The following is a 17,300-nucleotide window of genomic DNA, read 5'->3' on the forward strand; positions in this document are numbered from 1 at the left end:
CAATAACATGGCTTTATTGAACATCCTTGTCCGATTTGATTTCTTATCTTCTCTGTTTAAAATGATTGAATGCTTCCTACTTTTACAATCCACATTTAAATATTTGTCCATGTGGCAGAAGCCTGGTGCTTATTTATGGTATAGCTGTAGAACCAAGGTCTTCCCAGGAGGTTCAGTGGTAAAGAATCTGCCTGCCAATGCAAGAGACTAAGATTTGATCCCTTGATTGGGAAGATTCCCTGGAGGAATAAATGACAAACCAACCACACAGTATTCTTGCCTAGAAAATTCCATGGACAGAGAAGCCTCAGCAAATCTTTCCAGATTAAAGGAGGTATCTTTTCTTCTTTTGAGAACAGGTCATGTCTGCCACAGAGCTGAGAAGAAGGTTCTCAGCATATACTTTTATCTACTAGGGTCACCAAGAAAATCAAACCAAAACAAACAAACAAACAAGCAAAAAACACCAAAAGAACAAAATATATTATAGAAAAAAGACTAATTTCAACATAATTGTACTATGGAGCAAATGAGTGATTTGTAATAGGAGAAATGCCAAAAGAGTATTCTAGTAACAACAGCAAGCCATCAGCTTAGCAGACAGCAAGCTCCCTAACCATAGCAGGTTGGTGGTTACAAAGTCACTTGAACAACCTCACCCTACAAGCAGCAGATTACAGACTCAAAACAAAGAACAGTTTGAACAAGAAGAATAAGAATGAAATAATGAAAGCACTAGTTATGATTTCATTCTTAAAATATATAAGTGTGTTTTTTTAAAGTACTTTGTCATATTTTAAATTTTACAGCAGTTTTGTGCAGATAATTATTATTATATAGGTGAAGTGAGCCTTGGAGTATTTATGAAGTTTGTTCAAGTTACTGCAAGTGAGTAATAGGGTCAGGAGTCAATTCATTTCTCTCTGATGCTAACACATATATTCTAGCTGTTGCTTTCTAATGACCCTCCATCTAGTCTTTTCAAGTAGGAAGCATGGGAAAGATACACACTGACACTGTTGTATAACAGCAGCTGAAACATCTGGAGAAATTCTTAACAGAAAATGTTTTAGAATCTTACTAAGAGGTTTCAAAATAATCTGAAATTTATCTTTATGAGGAAGAGAGCTACCAGTGTTGGACTTAATATCTTTCAAACCCCATGCATCACTGTAGAGTCACAGGGCTCTCACCAGGTAGCTCCCACAGGGTCTGGTGTGGTGAGGGAGTGGTGAAGAGTTGGAAGCCCCTGTTTGTCAGGAGGCTGGACACTCCTTTGATGAAGGACCATTTCCTACCAAGGATACCCTTAAAATTCCCTGTTGGGTCACTTACATTTTACAGTTCCTATTGGTCATTAGAGCAGGCAGTTTTCAAAGACAAGGCCTGGTGCAGGTGGACAATATAATCCAGACAGGATATAGGCTGCATCACACCAAAGTCTTCTCTAAAGGTATGAGGAGGCAGTCACACTAAACTCTTCTAAAGCTGATACTGCAGCTTCACATCTTTCAACTTGAAAGCTAAAGAACAATAAAACTGGTAAAAATAAAACTCATTTTACTATTATAAACTTAATAAAACTTAATTCTCCATATTTCAAGGAAATAAGAGGAACCAGAAGTCTGAATGATATAAAAAAAATGGATATCCATAAAAATTTTTATATTTGACTTTGCCATGCACTAATAATTTCTTTTGTCCAGCAGGCATATGCATCCTTGTTATGTTTTGATTAAGGTTAAAATATATTTCTCCATTTATGGGTATATCAAATCTGAACATTATAAGAAATGATCCAATGTACATGGAGCACATGGAGAGCCTCTCTGTATTGAGTTCTGTTTTCTGAGGTCATTTGTGAAGTATATCAGTGAGTTTTCAAGAATGAGCCTTATAAATAGTTCACATCCTGTCTCTGTACATAAACCAGCTTCATCATGGCAGTTCTGTTCATTCAGAAGCTCATGGGTTAGGATCCTGTTTATAAATAGTATTCTAAGTTGCATTCTTTTGGTTTTTAGATACAGTACAGTGGAAATATCTACCTCAGAAGTTCAATATGGGGGTTAAATGATGAATATACATAAAACAGAGACATCCATGATGGCTCAGATGGTAAAGAATCTGCCTACAGTGCAGGAGACACAGGTTCGAGTCCTTGGTCAGGAAGATACCCTGGAGAAGGGAATGGATACTCACTCCAGTATTTTTGCCTGGAGAATTCCATGGACAGAGGAGCTTGGTGGGCTAAGAGTTGGACATGACTAAGCAACTAACACTTTCACTTTTTTCACACACATAAAACAATATCAGCTACTAGTAGTAGCAGTAGGAAAAGTTAGGGAATGAGTGAGATGATGTATTCTGCTTATAATATTTGGAGTTCATGTTAAACCTGTCTAAATAAACACTCTATGGGTATTTACTGATTTGGGACTTTCCTGGTGGTTCAGTGGTAAAGAATCAAGCCAGGAGACACAGGTTTGAACCCTGGGCTGGGAAGATCCCCTGGAGAAGGAAATGGCAAGCCACTCCAATATTCTTTCCTGGGAAATCTCATAGACAGAGGAGCCTGGCAGGCTACAGTCCATAGGGTCACAAAAGAGTAAGGCATGATTTAGCAACAAATAACAACAACATATTTATTAATTTACTCAGTATTTAATCATTGAAAAACAACTATGTCCCAAGTAGTGTTTGAAGTGCTGGAATGAAGCAGTGACTAAGATAGATCCAGTCTCTGCGTTACAAGATGATATACCAAGGGAATGCAAAGTGGCTTTTCTTTTCCTTTAAAACATTGTTTTTGGTGATTTACTATCATATTTTTCCTTTAATTTTTCAGGGAAAATTCATAAAAAGATAAAGGTATGTGTGCAAGAATTACTATTTTGTGCTTTTCTCTATCTACTTTATTTCTCTTATAAGTCTACAAAGTTTAAGGGTGTGACTGGAGACTGGAAAATTGTTTATTGACACTCCATGCCTAGTAGTGTCTTTCTGTACACAGAATGAAATAAAAATATATTTTTCTGAATAGTCAAGCAATTTCAGTAACAAGTTATGGAATTCTTATTATTTTGTAGCTGTATTTCCAATAAACAAAACAATTATATGTATATATATATGTGTGTGTGTATATATATATGTATATGTATATGTATATGTATATATATATACATACATACATAATTTTATTTTCTCCTCCAGGCACCAGATTTGGTTTACTGGTTTTCACCTTTAGACATTGAAATCTCTCCCTAGAAAATCAAAACTAGCTCTGTTTCTTAGTCTACTTGTGTTGAGTGTCATAGAAGAGGCAAAGATGGGCATGTGGCATTACTCCCTACAGGGCGATGCCTTCCTCAAATACACAAGAAAGAGGATTCTTCTTGCTTGACCATGTGACCCAGGGACTGGGAAGCAGTTCTTAGGGCCAGGCAAGGGGGGCACAAGGTGATAAAGATCAGTGTCATGTTAATAATATATAAAAGTTCCACAAGGAGAGTTCATTTTAGTTTGAGTGATTACAGAAGGAGAAAATGAATTTAAGTTTAAAAAATAAAATTCAGATAGAAGAGAAGGAGGAGAGCATTATTAGTAGGTAAAAGGAAAATTCCCACTTGGAAGAAACCAGGAGCCTTGGGAATTTTTACTTTGTTCTCTAGACAATGGTAAGTTAAACAAAGGTTTCTGCCTGGAAGATTGACTTGTACCTTGTGAAAATGGTTATGTACATTTACATTTCATTTGTGCATATACATTGCTATACTTGATGCTATTGCTGAATTTAGAATTGGGACGATTAAAATTTAATGGAATTTTATAGAACTTAATTGAAATTTAATATATCATGTGGTCTATTAGATGGATTGATGTCAGCTTTAAAAAGAAAGATAAAGTATTAAAAAGTATTATGCAAAGTACTATACAAAGTACTAAACTGTATTGCTTGCAGTGAGATTAAATATTGTCTTATGAAACTTTCAGTTGTGCACATGTAGGTAAGTGTGTAGGCGGCGAATCTGGAAGTGGTTTTCAGACAAAAAAAACGTTTAAAACCAACAAGTTAGAGTCTCTTATGAGATTCTTTACTAGTGAACGCATCTTTCTTTCCTTGATACTAGAAATAGTCATATTTCAATTAGCAACTATAGTTGCTAAAATATAGCATTATATTTTGTAGCTAAAATATAATTGCTAAAAATATATAGTATTTTTATCATATACATATCAGATTATCCTATTTAGGAAGGCAAAAACCAAAATAGGAATGATTTTGATTTTATTCAGAATCTTGTAATAGAGAAGTCACCCAAGGTCTGAGATCACTATGCCTCATCAGCTGGTTTCTCCTTAGCTTCATAGGGAGTAGTGAAGACATTCCAGGTGGTATGCTTTATTTTTTCTCATTGTTCTGTCATCAGTGGAGTTCCCCTTCAGTTAGCTGTGCAGGAAAAGTTTATCTTTGTGTGTTAGCTAATTCAGAGGGGGAAGGGACAAACGACTCTAATCTCAGCCAAGCCATCCATGAGACAAAGAACAAGGAGCTTTCTGTCCTCACCAACAGGTTCAGGTAAAAGGGGAAAGGTCTGTGTTTGTCCCAGCCCTAGGTAAACAACAGAGCCCTCAAGAATCTCTAGGCGTCAAGAGAAAGAATGGACAGCAAGTCCTTCCCACATTGTATGGAAAAAAATCTTCTTTGCAATGTTCCTGGAACACAAGAGGGAGGAGATTTTGGAAAACAAAAGCTTGGGGAATTTCCTAACTATAATTGCACAGGGCTCAGGTAAATATTGTCAGTTTCCTCCTCTGGTTTGGCTTTAAAGAAAGCATAGGACGAAATTTCACACCCACTTCCTACAAGTGGGAAGATTTAAGAGCATTCATCCAGCATGCTTGGATAAAAACTACTGACTGTATAATTCCATAACAGGAAACTTCTTTTCAATGATAGTAATAAATACTGGAAATGATTTGAAGTGAATCTCCTTCCAGGATAAAATTTAAGATAAGACAGCAAAAAAAAAAAAAAAAAAAAAAGTGAATGGACCTTTATCTTGAAAAATAAAACAAAACAGTAAAAATAAATGTATCATATCACTCATTTAATAAAAGGAAATTTGTAGTTGCAGCTATAAGCTAATTTTAACATAAAGAATGGAGGAGACATTGGTTTGGGGGACCGTAACTTCATACAACACTCTTTACTTGTGGTTTCCATAGCACAATTTTATGGAGGATACCTTTTGCAAAAAATATTCAAGGTTTCATTAGTTTTCTTAGATTTGTTTCTATCTTTTGATAGTCAGTTTATTTTTGAGGCTTCTGTACATCTTTCTTTTCCTCATCTGGTAGGCAGTATAACTCTATTAAATGTTCATTTGTGAATGGCTTTGTCTGAATGACTCCAAGAGTCTTTACCTTTCCCTGACATCATGTTTTTATCTTTTATATGTGATTTCATCTTGTAGTTGATGGGTATTGAATAAGTTATATTGATATATACTATATTTAAAACAAATATCTTGACCCAGTGCATGGGTTGCCTGAGGTAAATTTTCTTGGTTCTGTAGTAAATATTTTCCTTTAATTTATAATGACTCTAATTGCTCTGTTAAAATTCCTAATCATGAAGACTTCAAAAGAGAAAACTTCAATAGCAGCCACCCTTCTGCATTTCCATGCTTTAGTTCATGTACGTCTCACTTCAACTCTATGAGGCAAGTGTCATTTTGTATCTGTCACATGACAAACAAAGGCTTTGGGAACTTGGGCAATCTTCTGAAGTCACAGAGTAACCAATGGCAAAACCAGAACAGGAACACAGGCATCTTTAGTGACACAGTCTGTACTTTTCACTGAAATGGGATGCTAGTCTTCTCCTCGCCAAGACTATTCATTTCTATTTTCCTCACCTTTATTTTTCCCTTTGCTTGGATTTCTTTATCTACTTACTGAAAATTTAGCTTTATCTTATTATACATATTTTAGCCAATTTAAGTTCTTTGTAGGAAAAAAGAGAGGTACATGCACTTTTTTAAAAAGCAAATACCTTTTTCAAGGAAATCTGGAGAGAAAATGCACCAGGTTCTGGATCCTGTCTACTAGGGTCCCACCTGTACGCTTCACTCATTAGCCCAGTAGTCTGAAGTGAAAGCTAAAGCTTCAAAGTCCTCACTTGTAAACAATGAGGTTACTATTACCTTTATCATAAGGTTATTTTAAGATTAAACACATTAACAAAGTAATCTAAAGTGCTTGGCATCTTGCCTTTTACATGGAAGGCACCTAATAAACATTTCTGTCATTGTTGCTTTTATTCTGACAATGAGATAGGGAGTCCAGTAAACAATGTTCTGGGCTGGGAAAAAGTAGTCCTGCATTATTCTGGTTTCACTACCTTTATGACTAATTTTTCTCAATTTTTAAGTCATCAAGATAAGATAACCATTTTTTTTTTTCAGGTTGAGTGGATTCTTAAAACTTTTTTTGGAAATGCACAATCCAAGTTAATTCTATAATTATCAAGTGACAAATATTTTATTTTGTTACTTTGAAGATAGACAATATGACATTGAAATAAGCACATATGAATCTCAAAGGACATCAATAACGATCTGGGATGACTAATTCTGAGTGCTTGTGTAATGCAAGAATCTGTTGGTGTGATTAGAAAGTCCATGGGAGACAATACTTTTCATCACAGTGGTGGTAGGTGAAGCTTCCTTGCCCAGACAAGATTTCTTTTGGGCTACATGGTTTTCTACAGTGACTGAATTCTGCTTTTACTGGACTCAGATTTGCAAACAAGCACTATGTTAAGTTTCGACTTTAAATTTTAAAACATATCTTATGGTCTAGAAAAAAAGCAACATTCTTAATTACCTCTGAATATTCAAATGTAACCAAACTTCTTCCAAGAAGAAGAGTTGAATTGACAGTCTTTGAAAAACTTTTTCTGGAGACTTCTTACAATAATGGGGAAAAATGTGGGTTCTTGGTCAGTTTCTCAAAAAGTAAAATTTTCTGAAATGTCTCAGGGCTTTGTCATACCTTATACCCTCTTTCAATAAGAAAATTATCTTAACTATTCTCTTATAGAAGGACATAGAGTAAGAGAATTGAGAATGTTAATTACAAATGAGATAGTGGAGATGTACAAACTATTAAGAGTTTTAGAAATCTTACAATGCTAAAATTTTCTGATTTTTTTAAAGAATGACTCTCATAACCGGGACATATTGTATAGAACAGGGAACTATACTCAGTATTTTATCTGAGTATATAAGGGAAAATAATCTGAAAAAGTAGACCTATATAGCTGAATCACTGTGCTGTACTCCTGAAACTAACATAGCATTGTAAATCAATTGATTATGATTTTTTTTCCTAAAAAATAATTAAGAATGATTTTCAATGGTTCTCACATCTTCTAAAGACATAAAATATTTTTCTTAAATGTGAATTTACCCACTCTTGACGTGTTAGGACTTGAGACAAGACTGTACTGGAAGCTGAGACCATTTCCTCCTGTTCTAGGTGCCCTGTGCCATGTAACACCTTGATTGTTGGAACGCGGACAACCAGCCACATAGCCAAGCTCCCTCCTCCCCTGCTGCACACAGATGAGTCTGACTTCCTGAGGTCTGGGAGTGTCACATCTGTGGCTTGGTTAGTCTTCTGGATGATGACTATCACCTGGAAGCCTGTTAGAAATGCAGAAATGCCCCACCCAGACCTACTGAATGTAGTCTACTTTTTCATAAAATCTGTATATGATTTGCAGGCAAGTTAGAGCTTGATAGTCTCTGACCTCACATGGGAGGTTGAGGCATATGCTCACTTCTTTTAGGTTTAAGAAATACCTTATTAAAAAGTGTGGTTCCTCTTTTGACTTCTGAAGGGCTTCAGAAGATACTGGTCAATGATCAGTTCCATTCAATTCCTTTCTTGACTTGAGATGCATTCAATATAGCTAATTTTTAATCTCATATATTTAACTGTTCATTTCAGTAGCTTTCTTATTTGGAATTCACCCCATCCATCTTACTTTGTCAATATCAACTGCACCAGGGTGGTCATCTCTTCTATAAATCCCTCAATTCCCCTGAGGAAGAACTTCCATTATGATCTCATCGTCCTTAGTCAAAACCTCTGGTCAAACATTTACTGAGACTGGTCTGGTTATAGAACTGAATCCTGCATGAGACTATGCCAGTTCCTGACATAGGAACTGAGTCTCTTCAGCTTTAGATTCACCGTTACTCATAGCAGAACCTATTAGATCTTTAATAAACATGTGAAATTAAATGACTCTCAACTTTATTTTTAATGGCTCCTGTAATTCACTGCTTGTGCCATAAAGGAAATTAAAAGAGATCTGTTATTTTAATAAAAGTGTATTTTACTCATGGATCTTATGACATTTAAGAAAGCATATACATTTTGTACTTTCATGCAAAATTGTGCTTGTAACTGACCTGGTGGTTATGAAGGAAAGCAAGAGTGTTCTTTAATGGGAATCCTTGACCAGAATTCTAGTTCTGTTAGTGTAACAGTATTTAAAGGGAGGAATTGCTTTAGCTTAGAAAATAAACATCATATATAGGAGAAACAGAATTGAAGAAAAAGGAAATTATGAAAAATGGAGTATAAAAGTGTAATAGAAAGGTAAATTTCTATGACTGGCTCATACCATGGGTCAAAACTAGAGAGTCACAGGGGTCCAGACAGTGGACAGGAACTTGGGATTGTGAGCCTGTGCTCTAGTTTTAGCTTTTTTACTAACTGAACACTTGAGAAACTTGCTAAACATTTGTGGGTCTTGGATGTTGTCACATCTGAAAGTGCTTCTTAACCAAAGATGAAAGCTAGAAAAATCGGGAGTGGAGGAGGCTTTTTTTTTTTTTTTTTTTTAAGACACAGCCAAGTATAACATCCAGAGACACACATTTGATTGGCTTGTGATGGGTGCCAAGCATGATGCATCTTTCTGATATTTATTTCTTGTTAGGCATCAGTAAATTAGATGCTCTCTTAACATTCCTTCTAGCTCAAATGTTCCCTATTTAATGACTACCAGCCCTAGAGTGAATATGTGGTTATAAGTTTACATGTCTGGCAGACACTGCTGGTTGTACTCCTCCTCCTTTAGGAACAAACCCAAAGGTTTTGCTCAGTACATGACTTCTAAAATAGCTATTACATTTCCCAGTTTTCCTGTGGGTATGGCCATGGACTAAATTCTGGCCAAAGGGATGTGGTATATGTAGCTTCTGGCAGTGTCCTTAATATAGATTACCCTTCTTCCTTCCTACTGACTGACATCCAATGATACATTGGCCAGACTTAGGAGTTGTAGCAGAAGATTGGAGAGAACCAAGACAGTGTGGCCTGGGTCCAGGATGCCAGGGAGTGCATGTTGTCAGCAGGGAACTTACTACTCCCAGGTTTTCTTTATGTGTGAGAGAAAGACACTACTATTTAGTTAAAGTAATTGTTCAAATTACCACACAACCTCACATACTAGCAAAGTAATGCTCAAAATTCTCCAAATTAAGCTTTAATAGTACATGAACCATGAACTTCCAGATGTTCAAGCTGGATTTAAAAAAGGCAGAGGAATAAGAGATCAAATTGTCAACATCTGTTAAATCATCAAAAAAGCAAGAAAGTTCCAGAAAAATATCTACTTCTGCTTTATTGAGTATGTTAAAGCCTTTGACTGTGTGGATCACAGAAAACTGTGGAAAATACTTTAAGAGATGAGAATACCTGACCACCTGATCTGCCTCTTTAGAAATCTATATGCAGGTTAAGAAGCAATAGCTAGAACTGGACATGGAACAACAGACTGGTTCCAAATAAGGAAAGGAGTACATCAAGGCTGTATATTGTCACCTGCTTATTTAACTTTTATGCAGAATATATCCTGAGAAATGCTGGACTGGATGAAGCACAAGATGGAATCAAGATTGCTGGGAGAAATATTAATAACCTCAGATATGCAGATGATACCACCCTTATAGCAGAAAGTAAAACTAGAGAGCCTCTTGATGAAAGTGCAAGAGGAGAGTGCAAAAGCTGGCTTAAAACTCAACTTTCTGAAAACTAAGATCATGGCATCTGGTCCCATCACTTCATGGGAAATAAATGGGGAAACAATGGAAACAGTGACAGACTTAATTTTCTTAGGCTCCAAAATCATTGCAGATAGTGACTGTAGCCATGAAAGTAAAAGATGTTTGCTCCTTGGAGGAAACATTATGATCAAAAATTAAAAGGATACTAAACCACATATTAAAAAGCAGAGACATTACTTTGCCAGCAAATGTCCATCTAGTCAAGGCTATGGTTTTTTCAGTAGTCATGTATGAATGTGAAAGTTGGACTATAAAGAAAGCTGAGCACTGAAGGATTGATGCTTTTGAACTGCGGTGTTGGAGAAGAATCTTGAGAGTTCCTTGGACTGCAAGGAGATCCAACCAGTCCATTCTAAAGGAGATCAGTTCTGGGTGTCCATTTGAAGGACTGATGCTGAAGCTGAAACGCCAATACTTTGGCCACATGATTCAAAGAACTGACTTATTGGAAAAGACTCTGATGCTGGCAAAGGTTGAAGGCAGGAGAAGAAGGGGACGACAGAGGATGAGATGGTTGTATGGTATCACTAACTCAATGGAAATGAGTTTAAGTAAACTCCGAGAGTTGGTGATGAACAGGGAGGCCTGGCGTGCTGCAGTCCATGGTGTCACAAATAGTTGGACACCTCTGAATGACTGAACGGAACTGAACTGAACTGGTATTCTGGTTTTACTCTTTCTTTCAATCAAACCCATTAAACTAAAACAATATGGAGCATGAGAAATACTTTATAAACTTCAATTAATTGTCCTAATCTTCATGTCAACACAAAATGGAATGTCTATTTACAATGTTTTTTGTTTCTTTGTTTGTTTCCTACAAGTGTTGTATGTCTATAAGATAAAGAATAATAATGTGTTTAACAGACAGCACTTCGTTCATAGCCAGAAGCTAATAAAGAGATATCACAATTTTAAGAAACACAGTTTTCTTTTTGCAATTTTGTCTTATTCTCCTAAATTTTGTGTTATTTTCTTGGCATATATTATACATATATAAGTATACACATACACATACATATACACACACATTAAAATTTTTGACCTCAAAAATGGTCAGTTACCATTAATTTTCTATAAAACATGGTGAGCCCTGAACTATAGTAAAGTAACAGCCATTTCAATTATACGTTTAAATTATACTTGTTATTTTTGGCAATAAGGAAACATGGTGCTGAGTTATTTAAATACTTCCACGTATTTTTTTGAAAGATATTTGGGCTTTACAAGAGCTCATTAGTTAAAAACAAAACAAAACAAAACAAAACAAAAAACAACTTTAATTCTTTTTCCTATGTAGAGCTGAACAAAAATGCACACCCCACACACATGGTATACTTACAAAATAATGGAATTTGTTTCTTGTGAAAAATTACCTCTAAAGACTTTGAAAGACATTGGACTTTCTTGCACATTTTAAGTTTCTAATGGGCAACAGGGATGAGAGGCAGGAACAAAGGATGGTGAAAGAAAGATTTTATATATATATAAAATTTAGGGCATTAAGATCCATCAAATTCTGAGATTAAAAGTCATGTGAATAGTTGTTACCATTTCCAAATATTTCTTAATAAATAGGGACAAAATATTATAGTAGATATTTCAGGCTATTAAACAAGCAAACTCTCTCTCTCTCTCTCTCTCTCTCTCTCTCTCTCTCTCTCTCTCTCACACACACACACACACACACACCCTCAAACATACAATTAGAAACTGAATCAAATCAAATCATAGAGAAAGAAGATTGGGTGGGGAAAGGAAATTGAGACTATTATGAAGAGCTCTCTCTCCTTACCTTCATTCCTCTCATTGGGATTAGTGTAGATGGAAGCCAGGGTAAAAAAAGAAAAGATAACAAAAGCTAATAAAATGAATGCCATTTCCAGGTTGGTAAATGGAAGTTCCATGAAAGACCACAAACTTCTTTACCTGCAATAGAAAGCAGACACTCACATAATAAACTCTGGTCCATAGAGCGCTTGAGAAACTATTTATTTTGTATTGAGATTTACTGAAACTTAAGATATTTCTGTATACTTGGCGATAGCAAAAATGGAGTGTGGTCCCTCTTTTGGAAATTTGGCCTCACCATCTGTGTAATTTACTGTGTGGATTGGAAGAGAATGTGAGACTGTGAATGACAGTCAGTTTATGTTTTGTGAGTTTTAGGGACTCTGGCAGCAAAGATAGGATATATTTCATTTCATGAAGAAAAAAAATAATATGTTTTGGTTTCTGTCTCACAGATCACACCCAGGTTCATAGTAAGTCCTTGTTCTGGAAATTACCCAGCATTTGCCAACCAGGTGATAAATATACCATTGAAGCAATTTTTAGTGAAGAAACCAGAGTCTTCAGAGTTACTGATCTAACCTAACCCAGATAAGGATAAATGTGTTAACAAGTCAACCATAAGAAAGTCCAATCTCAGACTCAAAAAAGGAGAGCTCCTATATTTAGAAAGGAAATCATAGTTCCACTGGGGGAAATTATAACATTACCTAGTTGGAAGTAACCTCTTTTTGTATGTCTTTCAATATTCGCTATATAATGTAAAATATTTGAACCATTGTGGACATGTGTGGGAATGTTATAATTTTAAGGCACGGAGAAAGAGATTTTACACCCTTCTACTGCAACTCCTCTTAAATTTTTTATTTACCGCCTATTTTAGGAAGCAATTTATTGAAGTCTTTCATTTAAGTTCTCAGGTTCCTTTGAATGTATTTTTTAAATGAGTTCATTATACCCTGTAATTCCAACCACAGGACTGGAAGAGGTCAGTTTTCATTTCAATCCCCAAAAAGGGAAATGCCAAAGAATGCTCAAACTAGTGCACACTTGCACTTACTTCACATTCTGGCAAGGTAATGTTACAAATCCTTCAAGCTAGGCTTCAAATGTACGAGAATTTCCAGATGTACAGTCTGGATTTAGAAGAAGCAGAGGAATCAGAGATCAAATTGCCAACATTCATTGAATCATAGAAAAAGCAAGGGAATTCCAGAAAAATATCCACTTGTGTTTTATTGACCAGACTAAAGTCTTTGACTATGTGGATCACAACAAACTGTGGGAAATTCATAAAGAGATGGAAATACCAGACCAACTTACCTGTCTCCTGATAAAGCTGTATGCAGGACAAGAAGCAACAGCTAGAACTGAACATGGAACAATGGACTGGTTCAAAATTGAGAAAAGAGTATGTGAAGGCTGTATAGTATCACTGATATTTAACTTATATGCAGAGTTGTTGCTGTTCAGTTTCCCAGTCGTGTCTATGTGACCCTGCGGACCCCAGGAAGCATGCCTGCCCTCCCTGTCCCTCACCATCTCCCACATTTTACCCAAGTTCATGTTCATGTCTAGCCATCCCATCCTCTGATGCCCTCTTCTCTTTCTGCCATTGATCTTTCCCAGCATCAGGGACTTTTCCAAAGAGCCATCTGTACACATCAGATGACCAACATACTGGAGTTTCATCTTCAGCATCAGTCCTTCCAGTGAATGTTCAGGGTTGATCTCCCTTAAGATTGACTGGTTTGATCTCCTTGCTGTCCAAAGGACCTTCAGTAGTCTTCTCCAACACCACAGTTCGAAGGCATCAGTTCTTTGGCATTCTGCCTTCTTTATGGTCCACCTCTCACAACAGTATGTGAACACTGGGAAGACCATAGCCTTGGATATATGGCCCTTTGTCGGCAGAGTAATATCTCTGCTTTTCAACACACTGTCTAGGTTTGTTATCGCTTTCCATATGCAGAGTACATTGTGTGAAATGCTGGGCTGCATCAACTCACAAGCTGGAATCAAGATTTCCAGGTTGTTATTAATAATCTCAGATATGCAGATGATACCACTTTAATGGCAAAAAGCAGAGAGGAACTAAAAGCCTCTTGATGAAGGTGAAAGAGGAGTGTGAAAAAGCTAGGTTAAAGCTCAACATTCAAAAATGGAGATCATGACATCCTGTCCCATCACTTCATGGCAAAAATACGGGGAAACAACAGAAACAATGACAGACTTTATTTTATTGGGTTCCAAAATCACTGTAGATGGTGACTGCAGCCATGAAATTAAAAGATGTTTGCTTCTTGGAAGAAAAGCTATGACGAATCTAGACTATTTTCAAAAGCAGAGACATCACTTGGCCTACAAAGGTCCATATAGTCAAAGCTATGGTTTTTCCAGTAGTCATGTATGGATGTGAGAGTTGGACCCTAAAGAGGGCTAGGGACCAAAGAATTGATGGTTTTAAACTGTGGTGCTGGAGAAGATTCTTCTGAGTCCCTTGGACTGCAAGGAGATCAAACCAGTCAATCCCAAAGGACATCAACCCTGAGTATTCATTGGAAGGACTGATGCTGAAACTGAAACTTCAGTATTTTGGCCACCTGATGCAAGAGCTGACTCATTGGAAAAGATTCTGAGGCTGGAAAAGATTGAGGACAAGAGGAAAATGGGGCGACAGAGGATGGAATTGTTGTATGGCATCACTGACTCAAACAGGATGAGTTTGACAAAACCCCAGGAGATGGTGAAGGACAGGGAAACCTTGTGTGCTGCAGTCCATGGGGTCATGAAGAGTCAGACACTGCTGAGTGACTGAACTGAACTGGGCTGAACTGAATATCCTATAATTGACAGATAAGATTTGAGGTGGGAGTTAGCTTTGCTCTTTCTTACATGCAATCTTCTAGTCGTTGCCATAGCAGAAGAGAAGTGGGTGAGCAGACAACAAGCTCTTAAAAATCTGCTGTTTTTGAACATATTTCAGATTTTTTGAACATATTTCTTACAATTGACTGTATAGTTTGTGAGATATTGATCAGAAGTCTGTAGCTTTTTGTAGTTTTGTTGGACAGAAAATTGGACATGGAATTTATGTATCATAGGTATGCATATTTTAAAATAGATGAGTACTACCAAGTGGAGTGGTAAGATGTATCTTGGAATTTTTTACATCCATGAACACTGGTCGAGCTTATTTTGGTTACTTATTCTGAAGCTGAGTATTATTGAATATGGCTCCACTGTCACTTGTTTAACCATTTGTATTGTTGAGAATTTGGATTCCCTCTAATATTTTGTCATTGCTAACAATGCAGTAGAAAATATTTTTTGTACATACAACTTTGCACACTGGTATAGATTTCTCTAGGAAAGATTTACAGAAGCAAAACTGCTGGATCCATAAAATATTGAAATACTTCTTCACAAATTTCCCTGGATTTTACAACCATACCAATGCTATATGTAGATAACTGTTTTGCTATCCTTCCCAAACACTCCCTCTTTAGGATTCCCTCTCCCAATTTGAGTTTTAAAATACCATCTTGTGTTTAAATGAACTTTTTCCTGATTTCTGGTTAGATTAAACAGCTTTCCTATAATAATGCCTAGGTTCTTAAAAACAAAAAACAAAACTGTGTATTCATTTGGCTGTGCCAAGTCTTAGTTGAAGCATGTGAGGCCAGTTCCCTGACCAGATATTGAACCTGGGCCCCCTTCATTGGGAGCACAGAGTCTTAGCCACTGGGCCACTAGGGAAATTCCCTTCCCAGACTCTTAAAATCACCATGATTTGACAGATTCTGTCTCTACTGACAAACATACTCTTGGGTTTTGGAAACATGACAGTGATGAAAAAAATCAGGACATTTATAGAGAAATAGTACAATCTGTTCATTTTTATAAAATTATGGCTGTACCACAATAATAACATAATCACATTTTCCTACACTGATTTCCCTGAACCATCTAGAACACTCAGTTCCATTTTCTTAATCACTGTGTTGGACAACTCCTCCTCCTGTCATCTCCATCTGAATGTGTAAGTTAGCCAGGTTTCAGTAGGGCAGGGGATGGATGACAGAAGGCAAAAATAATGAGGTTGGATGTATAGGTATCATAGAGATTTTAACTATACACTGGCAGTCATAAGTAACAGCTAATCTCAAATCCCTACCTCAGGCATGACAAGATCACAGAAAGAACAAAGAATAGGCCCATAGATGGGCAAGGGTTTTCCAGTTAAGGTAGATTTAATTCTGTTAAAAATAAAATTTGAAAATATGAATAACAGAAAAGACCATAAATAAAGAGAAGAGGTAGATTTAATGACAATAGAATCTTTAATCCAAAGTATATAATGAGAGTCTACAAATTAGTGAGAAAATTACAAATGCCCAGTTTAAAAGTTAATGAAGGTTTCAGACAAGTTGTTCACAGAGCAAGCTATATAAGTAATTAATCAGCATATGATAAGACTCTTAGTGTCAACATGATTCCTATAATTCTGCTCACAAGCTAATAGTATATCACCTTAGCATAAATAAGCAGAACTTGATGGGATCTATTCAAATGCACAAATCTTTAAAATAAGTAATATACTAAAATAAGTAATATAGTTGTAAATAAGTTTATAATTTTTATAGTAAGTCAACATGTTATTGGCTGCCACCAAAATCACATATACTTTTTCGTTCTTCAGTTCAGTTCAGTTCAATCACTCAGTCATGTCCACCTTTTTGTGACTGCATGGACTACAGCACACTAGACTTCCCTGTCCACCACCAATTCCAAGAAATGCTCAAACTAATGTCTATGGATTAGATGATGCCACCCAACCATCTTATCCTCTATGATCCCCTTCTTCTTCTGCCTTCAATCTTTCCCAACATCAGGTTTTTTTCCATTGAGTCAGTTTTTCACATCAGCAGGCCAAAAACATGGATTTTCAGCATTAGCATCAGTCTTTTGAAATGAATATTCAGGACTGATTTCCCTTAAGATGGTTTGATCTCCTTACAGTCCAAGAGACTCGAATCTTCTCTCCAACACCACAGTTCAAAACCATTAATTCTTCAGCACTTAACTTTCTTTATAGTCCAACCGTCACATCCATACATGACTACAGGAAAAATCATAGCTTTGACTAGATGGACTTTTGCTGGCAAAGTAATGTCTCTGCTTTTTGATATGTTGTCTAGGTGAGTCATAACTTTTCTTCCAAGGAGCAAGCATCTTTTAATTTCAGGGCTGCAATCACCATCTGCAATAATTTTGGAGACCCCAAAAATCATTGTTTTCCCATCAATTTGCCAAGAAGTGATGGGACCAAATGCCATGATCTTGGTTTTCTGAATGTTG

General features: G+C 36.3%; 1 long non-coding RNA gene across 1 annotated transcript in view; it reads right to left on the reverse strand.

Annotated features, from left to right (window-relative positions):
- LOC105613737 (uncharacterized) overlaps positions 1-17,300 on the reverse strand; it is an 81,153-nt gene that overhangs the window by 24,372 nt on the left and 39,481 nt on the right. The window contains exon 2 of the long non-coding RNA XR_006060085.2: positions 11,944-12,077. This is a non-coding gene — a long non-coding RNA (uncharacterized LOC105613737). The remainder of the gene's footprint in view (positions 1-11,943; positions 12,078-17,300) is intronic.

This window comes from Ovis aries, chromosome 6 (assembly GCF_016772045.2).
Source record: "Ovis aries strain OAR_USU_Benz2616 breed Rambouillet chromosome 6, ARS-UI_Ramb_v3.0, whole genome shotgun sequence".
In the NCBI taxonomy this organism is placed as follows: domain Eukaryota; kingdom Metazoa; phylum Chordata; class Mammalia; order Artiodactyla; family Bovidae; genus Ovis; species Ovis aries.